The sequence below is a fragment of the Acomys minous genome (genome assembly GCF_964271855.1).
Source record: "Acomys minous genome assembly, chromosome: 1".
NCBI classification, from domain to species: domain Eukaryota; kingdom Metazoa; phylum Chordata; class Mammalia; order Rodentia; family Muridae; genus Acomys; species Acomys minous.
Window position 1 is genome coordinate 1,423,830 of NC_140483.1, and position 12,694 is coordinate 1,436,523.

At 44.3% G+C, this 12,694-nt stretch overlaps 1 long non-coding RNA gene across 1 annotated transcript in view; it reads left to right on the forward strand.

Annotated features, from left to right (window-relative positions):
* Positions 1-12,323, forward strand: part of LOC311593618 — a 50,037-nt gene extending 37,714 nt beyond the window's left edge. Inside the window, exon 4 of the long non-coding RNA XR_014777786.1 lies at positions 10,863-12,323. This is a non-coding gene — a long non-coding RNA (uncharacterized lncRNA). The remainder of the gene's footprint in view (positions 1-10,862) is intronic.
* The last annotated feature ends 371 nt before the right edge of the window (positions 12,324-12,694 follow it).

The window sequence follows — 12,694 nt, forward strand, 5'->3', positions numbered from 1 at the left end:
GTCCACGTACTGAGATTGAGGACATCAGGCTACAGAATATCATACTCATTGTTTTATTCATTTACTCATTTGAAAATGTCTAAAGTCACATTTAGTTGTCTTCGTATACACACAGACACACCCACTCACCCACTCATGTAGACTGGTGTGGGTCATATACCTGGTGCTGTTTTCTTTCCATCCTTACTCTCCCCATGCCACGGCCGGCCAAGTCCTCCTAGAGCTTGGGCCTTTGTCAAACCTTTCTCCATCTCTGCCTACAGGGGACTCTGCCAAGGGCTATTATGAAGTAGTGGAAGAGCTTCTTCTGCCATGCATGAGCTATAGCAAGAGCCATAGCAACTCAAGGAAGACGAGCAGGAAATGGTGCCAGGGCCTTCCTAAGGAAGCTTAGGCACCCTTCAGCCCTCTTCATAAAGCACTGTTTCTACATTTCACCATATACAAACAAGAAAAATGCCTTCACTCACTCTAACCTGCAGGGTCATTCAAAGATGGTCTCTGAGCTACGGTGCTAGTCAAACCTGGGGGCCAGGCAACCAGCCAGCTCTGTGCTCTTCTCCTGTGAGGAAGTAGAAAGGGAACCCAGAGCAGGAGTGCTCTTGAATTAGACAGAGTGAGGTGGGGGTGGGGAGAAGGGAGAACTATGCTGGCGGCCAGTTGGGCTTTGTGCCACCAGAAAGGTAGAAGACAGGCCATTGTGTTTATTCAATGGCTTTCCTCTGGTTTTGTTCTTTTTTTCCCTATGTCTGGCAGTGTGTGGGCAGGGACTGGCTTCATTGTCTGGGTTCTCTCGTCTCTCTGTGTTGTCAGTGACACCCATCTACAAACAGACAGACATGGAATAGTTTGTTTGTTTAAAAAGAAGAGTAAAAAGGAAAATTCTTTTGTTTCCTGCCTGGCTCCTTGCATCTAGGAAACAGCCCTCACAAAGAAGGATTTTAAAATAAATGCTGCATAACTCAGACTGTTTCTTATCTCTGGCCCCATTAGCTTTCCCATCTGAATTTCTTTCCTGGTGTTGCTTGCCCACTACCACTGAGACCCATGGAAGAGTGAGGCTCCATAAAAGCCACAGAAAGACCCCCTAATAAGCTGGGCCACTGCCCAGTACCACTATAGTTTATTTATTGATTATAATGGGCGGAAACTCGGGTTATTTACAGCTGACTTTTCTGACTATTTACTGATGCTGCTAATTCTTGGCAGCCAGCGGGAAGAGCTGGCAGGTTCAGCAATCCAAGGAGAGGTGCTGCTAAATTCTGTGCTCAGAATAGCTCTGAAGAAGCAAATGATTTGTGAGGCTCAGAAGCAGTTGTGAATATTCAACTAGTTTGGGGTTTAGATTGAGGTTATTTTACAAACAAACAACCATAGCCAAGAAGTTCTGAGGGGGTGCAGGCAGTAAGGCCAGGTGTTGCTAAGCAATGTTTAGCCCAGCTCTGAGACCAGGTCAAGTCTGTGTAACCCCACGAAATCAGAAAGGAGTGAAGTCTAAGGGCGAGTATAGGTCAGTTAAAGTATGGCAAATTTTATATTTGGATAACCTGTCAGATTTCCCAAACATTCCCTATTTGATGCCTTAAACAATATTAAGAAAAATTATTAGCATGCAGCCAGACACATTGGGAGTGGCATTTATCCAAGAAGATGTACTGCCCTTGCTGGCCTCCTGCATTGGGCTGTAGGGTCTATAGGCCAAGTTTGAGAGTGCAGCTTTCTGGCACACCACCTACTCTTTTGCACAGCAAGTGTGTTCATTTAACAGTCGTTAAGCACCTATGGGTGCCTGGATGTATTTGCTACTCTTCTCATTGTTCTAGCCAAATGCCTGATGAGATGAAACCTAAAGGAGCACGGGGTTATTTTGAAACCAGGTTTGATGGGATACATGCTATCATGGTTGCAAGGGACTCACTGGTGGCCGGAGTGCGCAGACGGTGCTCCCCACACCATCTCACCGTGGTGGAACAGCAATCACAGAGAACAGAAAGTGGGGTTGGGCTGTAACGCCTCTGTTCCTACTTCCCATGACTCTCTGTGAGGTTCCACAACCTCCCAAAATAGCGCCACCCTCTGGAAACCAGTGTTCAAACACTGAAGCCTGTGAGGGGCATTTCATTCTCTAACCACGTTGCCAGTGTTGCTCTAAGCTCTGAGAGGACAACCGCAAGGATGAACTGATGATACATCTCCTGCCCTGATGGTCAGGCAACATACAAGTAATACGATGATCAAGCAGGCATACGGGCCATGTAGGAGCCCGGGACACACACGTGTAAAAAGAGCTCTTTGACGTCAAGTGCAGAATTGCCTCATTCGTGACAGCAAAAGGAGTCCTAAAATTTGAGCTAAGACCAGAAAGCAAAAGAGCGAGCCGTTCAGAAGTCTACAGAAAGGGCACTCTAGGGTATCAACCACAAAGAACACAGGCAGATATTTTTTCTGTAATCCACGTTGCTGCTGTAACATAATACCATAGACTGGATAATTGATACAAGGCAGGCGTTTATTTCTCACAGTTCTAGAGACTGACAAGTCCGAGACTGTGCCACTGAGGGGTTCGGTGTCTGATGCCTTTCTGGTATCTGTCCTAAGAGAGAACCCTGGCTTCTCCAAATGGGAGCAACAGTGTCCTTACAGAGCTTAAGACAAAGAAGCAAAAGGAACAAGCTTCCTTCCATTAGCCATTTAAAGGGCATCTGATCCTACCCACAAAGGAGGAGCTCACACCACCCACCCATCTCCTGAAGGCTCTCTCTTGCTGCTCTTACACTGCAACAGCCTCCGTTTGCAGGGACTTGTCCAGACTGCAGTGGGATCCATTTATATATTTAGAAAGCAGGGAGGATGCTGGTGAGAGCGAAGAGAACTGAGGAGGCATCATATAAGACAGAATAGGGAAAATACATAGAGGTCAAGTTAGGATTAGAGATTGGGTTTTTAGTGTCCCAACAAAAGTGGGGGAATTGAATTAAGAGAGCAGCAAAAGAGTACAGCGTGCTACAGCCTCCCACTCTGGCTGCACTGAGGGGCACGAGCAAGCGAGAGCAATGGGAAGTGATCCAGCCCAGTGAAAGCTGATGATGGAGGTAGTGACGGTGATAGGTGGAGAAGAGAGGAAGAAGTTGGTGTTGACAGGGGTAAGAACATAATAATACTGAAAAAGTACAAACAGATTTGTAGCATTTGCTGTATTTGGAGTTATAAAAGTAATTTTCAGCTTCAATATTTACAGTAAGTGCTTGTCAGTAGACACAACCGTCTCAGTCCAACCCTCTACCCACCCCGCTCCCAAGTTCTCGGAGTAGTAGATGTTCTATATCACTTTAATATTGATGAATGAATTTAAAATTGCTTATCAAAGATCATGAATTTATTTCTGTAACCTGAAACTGGTGGTGGTAAGAGTAACTACCCTAAACTGAGTGATGATTTGCACCTTTAACCCTAGAAGCAGGTGCATTTCTGAGTTTAAGGCAAGCCTGGTCTACAAAAACAAAAAAAAAAAAACAAAGAAAATTGAGAGAGAGAGATAGACAGACAGACAGAGAGATGGAGAGACACACAGAGAGAAACTACCTTGTGATTGTTGCAGGGTTTGGCTGACATAGAATCTGGCAGACACTTGACAAATTCTCAAAATACATCAGCCAAAGTTCTTCCTAATTGTCCCTGCAGCTGGACATAGATGCCTTATACCCTCAGTCCAATATTTAAGACTTAGAAAATGTCCTGGCCAACTTGAATATTTATAAAGAAAAATTTCAAAAATATAGCTTTTAATATTTTCTCTTTTTTAATTGGGACAAAACTAATATATAATAAACAATAGTTGATAATATGAATTTCTCTGCAAGTGTATCCTATGAAACTCTCATCATAATCAAGATAATGAGCTTGTCTATTATATCCCAGAGTCCCTTGTGTTCCTTTATGTCTGTGTCATCTGTCTCCACACCTCTCTGTACCCTCCAGTCAGTTCCCAGGCAGCCAACAGGCTCCTGTGTCACTATGGATCGGGTGGAAATATTTAGAATTTTATGTAAATGAAAGCACATAAAGCACACTGTTCCTCTGGCTTCATTTACTCAATGGATCCTGTATTATGTGAGCTGCTGCAGCAGAACAATGGATACTGAGTAATTTACAAAAAATAAAAATGTATTATGGTCTAGAGGTTGGGACTCCAAGGTCAAAATGTTCATATCTGGAGTGGGCGTCTTTCTGCTTCCAAGATGGCACCATGAATTCTGCATCCTCTGGAGGGCAGGGATGCTGTATCCACATACAGGAGAAGGTAGACTGACAAAGAGCCAACTCCTTCTGCCAACCCCTTTAATAATGCCATCAACCTGCCTATGATGTCAGAGTAGTCATGACCTAAACCAAATATGGCAAGCTTAAGCCAGGTTTCTAGAGTGTGGATTTGGGGGATACACTTAGACATAACATGTGTTTTTCCTTGTCATGGGCAAACAGTAGAAAGTTAATGTCTGGCTTAAGTATATGATTAACTTTTTAAGCCTAAAACCATTTCCTAAAGGAGATTCATCATTTTACACTTCTCCCAGCAGCATTAAGAGGCTCAACTGCTCCAGCACTTTATGCGATCCAGTGCTTTGTTAGGTTTTTAAATTTTATCCATTATAGTTGGTATGTAGTGCTTTCTTACTGGGCTTTTACTCTTCTGTCTTGTAATGACTAATGATGTTAATTTAGCACCTTTTGTGTGCTTACTTCTTTCTCTGGATTCTTAAAATAATTGATTGCTTTAAAGCATTCATTAACTCTTCTATGCTATCATAAACACATATATAGGTGAGAGGTGAGCAGGTTGGCAGATAGATATATGTGTAGATGAGGAGGTGGATGGATGGATGGGTGGATGGGTGGATGGGTGGATGGACAGACAGAGAGATGGATGGATGGGTGGGTGGGTGAATAGATGGATGGACAGACAGATGAATGGATGGATGGGTGGGTGGATGAATAGATGGATGGACAGACAGACAGATGGATGGATAGATGAGTGGATAGATGGATGGATGGGTGGGTGGGTGGGATAAATGGATGCATGCGATGGACAAGTAGACATGTAAGTTCTATCATGCAGCATGCATGCATGCTTTAGTCTCCAGAATAGAGTACAAATTAAGTCAATGCTTCTGGATTCGTGGGACATTGCAACCACAAGTGAGAGACCAACAAACAACAGACATTGCAATACGTTGTGTGATGTACATAGTTACTATAGAGATAAAGCAAGGTGACAAAGAAGGGATTGGTTTGTAGGGGACAACACTTTAAGATGACTTCACAGGGAGACAGAGGCAAGTGGATTGCTATTACCTTGGAGTCAGCCTGGTCTACAAAGTAAATCCAAGGCTACAACAAGAAAACCTGTCTTGAAAAACAAAACAAAACAAAGATGACATTACACTGTCACAGTTTTATTCTCCACTGCATTTTAAGATCCTCGGAGTCTTTCCACTTTCTTTCCTTCTCCCTCTCCATAGTGTTTTACAGCAGGCTTGAGATCAATACATGTTTGTCATTAAGTTATTCTTATTCAAATGTCTTCTGCACACAAAGGTATGCATGTTATTCTGTTTAGGCCACTATGACAAAATATATGCTAGATGGCAGAAAACAACAGATGTCTATTTCTTACAATATTAGGGACAGGAAAGTTCCCAAACAAGGTGCCTTCTGGTTAAGAGTCAGAACCTTCTAGCTTGTCTTCAGGTGGTAAGAAGTAAACTTACTGTCTGAAGTCTCTTCTATGAAGACATTAGTCCCTTGTAGCCAGTCTTCTCCCAATGCTCATACCTCCCAGTACTAGTAATCTGTGGACTAGATTTCAATGTATTAATTATGGGAATATAGACCTTCAGACTATAGTGATGAGGCTTCTCTGATCCACCTTGGATCTAGGGAAGATGTGTGTTCAATAACCATCAACTCAGAACATGGTTGGCTGGAAAAAACATAATTGAACAGCATGTAATAGTTGTGATCTACAGGGAGGACTGATGGCAGCAGAGGCAGAACTCCAGAACCGGGTTCTTCCGGCCTCTTCCTCTGTGCAGACAACTCTTCCTGACTGGCCCAGACTTCCCTACCCAGCTTTTGTGGGACTGATGGCCTCTCACACAGCTTTCCTACACCAAGGAATTACTTGGCTCTGGATAAAATCACTGGCTCCCAACCCCTCTGGTGGACTTATGATGTCGGTAGTGACATTCTGCATAGTTACAGACGTTAGAATTGTGCTCTGTCTGTGGCCCAGGCTGGCCTTGAACTCACGATCCTCCTACTTTATCCTCCTGAGTGTTGGATAACAGGCATACGCCACCACACCTGGCAGAAAAGCTGCTTCCTGTATGAGAGAGAAAGCTCAATGTGCCCATGGAGTCTTCTCATCCACAACATCTCACCAAGGACTCAGCAGGCAATAAATATGTATTATATAATGCTGAGTCCCAAGGCCCTCTGAATGATTCAAGATGCTACTGAGACACCCTCCACCAATTCACAAGAGGAAGTAGCCCTTGTCCCAGGTGATTAAAGTTAGACTCAAGAAGACTTGTTTTGAGTCATGTAAGTTGTTAAAATAAATCCACACACAATTTTATACTTGGCAGTTTGTAAGCCATTTTTAGCCTGAAATGATTCTGAATTGATCCAAAAGAAGAGGCAGGAGGATGGATGAGATGACCTTTAAAAGTTGATGCCCTGTGGTCTTATGTATGGGGAACAACTCAAGACTCTGAAGCTCCAAGGCCTGGAGTTGAGCATCTCACATCAACCCCTGGAGTTGAGCATCTTAACCAACCTCTGGAGTTGAGCATCTCAACCAACCCCTGGAATTGAGCATCTCACATCAATCCCTGGAGTTGAGCATCTCAACCAACCCCTTGGAGTTGAGCTTTTCACATCCTCTGAAGCCCTGGGACTCACAGATCCTGCCTTGTGCCAGGATCTCCAACTACCTCAAGATTCAACAATGGCAGACCTCACATGGAAAGGGAGGCAGCCAGAGAGCAGGCTGGCTGGCACACCATTGCTCCCTTGAGGAGCCAAGTAAAACTACCAGCCAAGGCACGCTGTTGCCATCCCGACCTATGCTGCATAGCATGGAGAAGGTTTACGGTGGCCCTGTCCCCAAGCCATAAAGTTTATTCCTGCAATTAGCCAGCCCATTGTCCCTTGCCCCAGCACCTCTTTCATCTTTAGTGGACTTGTCAGGATGCACTTTAAACACAGACTGACTAAAGCAAGACAGAGATGGCAGGTGGGGCTGCCTGTCCATCTTCGCCTTAATTCAGGCAGTTAGTTGGTAGCCACTATTCCCAGTGTGTCTCACTTATTGTCCTCTGTGATGTAGGCATAAACACCCTCAGCTCCCCACACAGAGGAGAGATTGCCTGGTCAAAGATGGAACAACTACAGTTCCATTCAATGTGCCACGAAGAAAAGGAGAAGTGGTCTCTGTCTGCAGTCTCTCTCGGGTCTTCATTCTTCAGTACAGGGAACAAAACTATTTCAATAAATTTGAGGAATGAGAGAGCAGGAATGGAGGCGGCTGAATGGATAATTCATCCACATAGAGAATATAATGCCTTCTGCTTTGTGGATATTTTAAGGATTAGGTGAGAAAATAACCCACAAAGAAACAGCACCTAGAAATTTAGCTGTAAGTGTTACATGAAGTTACTCGCTGTGCCTATTAGGTCTGACTTGCTGGGAAGTCACTTGGCATTGGAAGGAGAGAAAGATGAGTGGAAGAGTCAAAGTTGGCAAGAAAGATCATATTCCTTCTAGAGAGGTAGCATAAAGTGGGGGAAATGTGAACACTGAGTGAGCTGAGGGCTGCCGGGGAAGCCCAAAGTTGTAGGTGTTCTAGTTTAATCCAGTTGCGTAGAGGAATTTCAATCCAGCAACATGGCTGCTTTGGCAAGAGATCACATCCAAAGACAGGTCTGTGTGATCCTGCTGGAATACAGACATACCCTTAGTAACATCTTTAATCCCTCTGGCTCAAATACACACCTTTAGTCCCTCTGGCTGGAAAGCAGACATGCCTTTAGTACATATCTTTAATCTCAGCAATAATGTCTAATTGAGGGACCAACAAAGTGACAAGTCAGAAAGATTTGGGAGAATGAGTCAGACATAAGACATTCAAGAGAGGCTACTTAAGAGCAGCTAGAGAGGGTAAAAGAGAGGACAGTACAGTACAGAAGTACAGTAGAGTTCGAGAGTACAGCGCAGTTTGGTGTGGTTCTGTGCAGTTCAGTTCGTGGAGTTCAGAGGCAGTTTTTCCAAGCAGAGCAATTCAGTAAGAAGCAGAGAGAAGCCAGGCTCAGTCAGTCAGCTTAAAGAGGGGCTCTGAGTCAGCCGAGTTACACCTGCCAGCCAGAGTTGAGAAACTAGAAAGGGTGAGTTTACTTAGCAGTAGCTCTTGGAGGCTGAAACATTCTAGGCCTAGGTTAGCCTTCAAGGTCCAGGCTTGCAGAAGATTAGCTTGTGCGGAAGTTAGATGCTTCCAGCCCTAGGCCTAGGCATAGTTAGATAGAAGAGCCTTGGGCTCACTCAAGCCATGTATTTGTAAAGCTTGGGAACAGCTCTCACCTCAGCCCCTCCTCCAAGGAAATAAAAACAACATTTACAAGTGGATATGATGAAACATTCTGACCAAAAGCAACTCATGCAGGGAAGGGCTTATTTGGCTTACACGTTCGTGCCACAGTCTATCGTTGATGGAATCTGGGGCAGGGACTCAAGGCAGTAATCACGGAATAACACTTTCTGTTGGTATGCTGTTAGGCTCATGTTTATATAGTTTTATTATACAGCTTTCTTAGCTCTGTTTCAAGATGATGCTCACAGTGGTATGCGCCCTTTTATATTAGTTAGCAACCAAGACAATGCCCTATAGACATATCCATGAGCCAATCTATTCTGGGCAGTTTCTCATCTGAGGTTTGTTTTCCCCCAGGTGACTCTAGGCTGAAGCAGACGGACAATAAAAGCTAAACAGGAAATATGGAAATAAAAGGTTTAGCAAAAGCCTCATGAGGAGAATACTGCTTTCACCTTTTTCTCTTACCCTTTTCCAATAGGAAAAACTTACTGTCTGGCACTATGAACAGATCCACTCATAGCTAGGTTAAAATACCACTAGTAAACACTGTTTAGAATTCTAGTTAGGACCATCCTACTTCAAGGTCCTGGCATGGCTGTTTATAAAGCATGTGGCCCTGAACATATGACAGTCACACAGGCCCTTTCTCTCATCAGGGACAGGTGGCGATATGAACCCCTGCAGCAGAGAGCAGCGGGGATGTGGTCATTTGAGATAACACGTGCAGCGTGTTTAGCCTACAGTGGCCCTCAATGAGACTATTAGCAGACTCTCCTAAATACAGATCAGTTGCAGATGTGACTTGTATTGGGTAGCACGTACACATTTTTTTTGAGAGAAAAGACAAATGGTTTGCATTATCCAATGGTAAAGGTGAGCAATTAATAAGAGATGTGTCCACCCTGGTGAAAGAGGGCACTGAGTTTCACCGTTCCATGCAAAAGCCATTCTCTTCATTTCCAGAAATCTCTGAATGCCTTGTATGAAAGGAGAATAAAATCCCTACCAACTTATTATATAACATTACAGCTTCCCTGTGGCTTGCCTCTGCTGCTTACTGAACTCTGGGGAGATGTTGCACCCCACTTTAACATATGTGGCCCTCACTCTGGGTCACCAGGTCCTTCTCTCATCAGCACCAGCCACCCACGGGAGAGGCTGAGGCCTCCAGAGACATGCTGACCTCACTCTGGGTCACCAGGTCCCTCTCTCATCAGCACCAGCCACCCACAGGGGGAAGGCTGAGGGCTCCAGAGACACATTGACCTCAGCCTTTATTGGACTGAGATTTAACACAGAGCCTCTGCTTTGCAGATTGAAAAACTCTAAGCTTGTAAGTTAGAAATGAGTAGGTCAGAGCTCTAATGAGGAAATAACACAGAAAGACAAGGTGTTTCTGGCTGTCTTCAGATTGAGGTTGGTTTTGTTTTTTATTCAAGTTATGAGGAGTTGATATTTATTGTTCTAAGATAGAAAACACTCCCACCATAAAAGAGCTAGGGTGTAAGTGTCAGCCACCAACACCCACAGAGATGACCTCATCCCAGGAAGGATGGGATTGTCAAAACTGCCTAATTGTGCTTCTCCCAAGCATTGGTTTTCTACATCTTAATCTCTTGATTTGTTTGGTATTCCAACCCTCATCAGCCCTCACACAGTAAGCTTGTTTATGCATGGGACAGAAGGTGGATGATATTGCCCAAAGTGTAGTGATCAATTCCAACAAAACAAAACAAACCCCACATGCTGCAGTCAGCCCCAAGCCAGTGTCTCCACTTGTCTGGTTGGGAAGCCCAGGCTTGCTAACCGTTTCCACGCTTGCTTGCCCTTGGCCTGCACGGCACGCTGCTCTTGACCCTGGCTGTTCCTCCTACTCTAGCACCCACGTGTGATCTCTGCTTTACTTGTAGCGCTCATTATTTGGACTTTTCTGCTGTCCTGGACTCTTTCTAGCCTGGCTTTAGTTTCTGGCCCTTCTAGAGAGAATGTCTGTCCGGTGTCCATCCCCTGTGTTCCTGGCTGAGAAGCTCAGATGTGCACGTACTTCCCACACCTTGTCATTACCCAAGAGACAAAACCACAGGGAGAAAGTATAAGAGTTTTCTCCCCTATTTATGAATAAATTAACTAAATTCCAAAACAATGCAGTATCTAGCTTAATCAATTAAAATCACTTTGAAAACTGTGTTCTACTTGCCCTGTTTCTCCTTAGGATTTCAGACAATCTAGCAACCAGGAAGAACCACACACAAGTTTTGGAACATCCCCAGCCTTCTGGCAAGGGGTTGGAATGAACAGATATGTTTACTGTTGGTTTGCTTCGTGAGCAAGGACACATTGGGAGAGATGCTGTTTTCATTTCCTAGAATTTCCATCACAAAGTACAATGAACTGGGCAGCTTTAAGAAACAAATTGTTGGTGCTGGAGAGATGACTCAGCTGTTAAGAGCATTGCCTGCTCCTCCAGAGGACCTGGGTTCAGTACCCAGAATCCACATGGCAGCTCACAACTGTTTGTAACTCCTGCTCCCCTGCTCCAGCGGAATCCAACTTTTTCACCTACGCATGCAAAACACCACAGTATATAAAACAAACAAACAAACACAAAGAAAGAGAGAGGGGGTGGGGAGGAAGGAAGAAAGAAAGGAAGGAAAAAAGAAAGACAAATTGTTGCCTCACAGTTTAAGGAGACACAAATCCCTAATCAAGGTGTCCACAGGGCTCTCTTTAGCAAGTTATGTCTACTGCATACTCTCACCTCAGCCACCACCACCGCTGCCACCTCCACTGCCGCCGCTGCTGCTGCTGTGTAACAAACTCACATTCTCATCTTTACTTGAATCGGTGAATACCATTTAGCCTGGAAGCTTAGCAGCAGTTTTCTCTTACAGAGATAAAACACCGCGACCAAAAGCAACTTAGGGAAGGAAAAGGTTTGTTTCATCTCGTAATTCTCAGATCACACTCCATCACTGAGAGAAGTCAGAACAGGAACTCAAGGCAGAAACGGGGAGACAGGAACTAAAACGGAAACCATGGAGGAGTGCATGGCAGCTTCCTGGCTTGCTCCTCATGGATTTGTCAGCCTGATTTCTTATAGAAAGCACCTATGAGCACCAAATCAGGGGTGGTACCACCACGGTGCACTGGGCCCTCTTATATCAATCATCAGTCATAAAACAAGAGCCACCGCAGGCTTTCCCACAGATCAGTCTGGTGGGAGCATTTTCTCAACTGAGATTTCCTCTTCCAAAATGACTTTAACTTGTGTCAAGTTGACATTAAGCTAGCCAGCACAAATGGTTACACAATTGAGGACAATATTAGTCACTTGGTCAAACTCTACCAATAACCAACAGCCCAGCAATAAGGGTAGGGACCTGTGAGCCTCTCTTCCTTCTATGACTGACTGTTAACAAAGCTAGTTGTGTATAGGACAATGTAGGTAAATGCAGGTCTATTAGCTCCTGATTAAAATGAGTGCATCCAGTCTAGAGAGTGGCATTTTACAGCCCTTCTTCCTGTCTTTTGGATCTTACTTATTTATAGCCCCACTTTCCCCAGTGTTCCCAGAGCCTTGGAGAGGGTGATCTAAATGTCTATAGATGAGTCCTTGGCTGTCATTTAAGTTTTGCACCATGGGCAGCTATGGGGCTCTCAATTCACTGCAAAGGCAGGCTTCTGTAATTATGGCAGAGAGCTGCTTTTGTCTGTGGGTATAAACACAGATATTTAGGTGCTCACTTGCTTGGTCCTAGAACCCCCAGAGCATGGGTTGTTAACTTGGTTTGGAACTGCAGGGATGAGTACTTGCCCAAGAAGCAAATCCAAATAGCAGATTGTGAGAATCTACTTTGTCCTAGCCAACTTTTCACAATGGCACCATCATGTTGGATTAAGGGCACATTTTAGTCCATTATTACTGACTTCCTCTTGACTATTGCATCTTTAGTGACCCTATTTCTAAATAAGATCATATTTTGAGTTCTAAGAGCTTAGGACTTCAGCAAATCATTTTTACTGTGGAGATACCATCTAATCCAT